Genomic DNA, 920 nt, shown 5'->3' with positions numbered 1-920 from the left:
TAATTCAAGTGAAAGAGGAAGCAAAAAAAAATGTGAGCGCTCCTGCACTATACGGCTTTTTGGCGTCGCCCTATCTTGCTGGAGGCAGATTTTCTAAAAAAAGCGGTTGATTACTCGGATTGGTTCTCGCGTCCCTATGCCCAAAAGGATGGGCGAGTTCGGTTCGAGTCTTCATCGATCGGGTGGATCTATATGCTGAGGGGGGTGAGACGAGGTGTAGCGCAGTCTGGTCAGCGCATCTGTTTTGGGTACAGAGGGCCATAGGTTCGAATCCTGTCACCTTGATGTGAAGTGCACAGCCCGGCACAGCCTAAAGAGCACCCGTAGTAAACGCTCTTTTAGAAAGATAAAAAAATAGACCGCCCTTGATCTGATCTGGGCGGGATCTAAAGCAGCATTTCTTCCAAATCGGGGGCAAGCTTGAGATAGATTTTATAATATGCTTAACACAACACATGCAATTCGAACGAAGTTTTCTCGGAATGAAAGTCACTCCGTTGGGTTCAATGCCCGCTAGTCCCATGCATCCTTCCTTTCTGTTGGTCAACAACCAACCACATATCACTCACTACTCCTACATGAAGGGACTCTCTTTCTGTCCGGAGGGAATCATTCTTTCTCAATCAATCATGCCTCAACTGGATAAATTCACTTATTTCACACAATTCTTCTGGTCATGCCTTTTCCTCTTCTTGCTTTCTATTTTCTTCCACTACTTTTTTCCTTCCTTTAGGTATACAAGTGCGTCTCTTTTGCTTCTATCTAACAAGGCCCAAGTTACAGCGGGCTCTTTCTATTATGAAATGGTTCATCTTTTTGTTCACCATAGGAGGACTCACTGGAATAGTCCTGGCAAATTCTGGGCTAGACATTGGTTTGTCGGTCAAGGCGGCTATCCTAACTGCCGATGAGGCTCCTTC

The 920-nt window shown here is 45.5% G+C and overlaps 1 non-coding gene across 1 annotated transcript; it reads left to right on the top strand.

Annotated features, from left to right (window-relative positions):
• The first annotated feature begins 210 nt into the window (after positions 1–210).
• Positions 211–285, top strand: TRNAP-UGG (transfer RNA proline (anticodon UGG)). Its single transcript has one exon. It is a non-coding gene; the product is annotated as a tRNA-Pro (tRNA).
• The last annotated feature ends 635 nt before the right edge of the window (positions 286–920 follow it).

This window comes from Vigna unguiculata, unplaced genomic scaffold, assembly GCF_037176805.1.
Source record: "Vigna unguiculata cultivar grain cowpea cultivar isolate G323 ecotype 2 unplaced genomic scaffold, ASM3717680v1 ptg000329l, whole genome shotgun sequence".
Classification (NCBI taxonomy): domain Eukaryota; kingdom Viridiplantae; phylum Streptophyta; class Magnoliopsida; order Fabales; family Fabaceae; genus Vigna; species Vigna unguiculata.
This window is presented reverse-complemented; position numbering and strand designations above follow the sequence as displayed.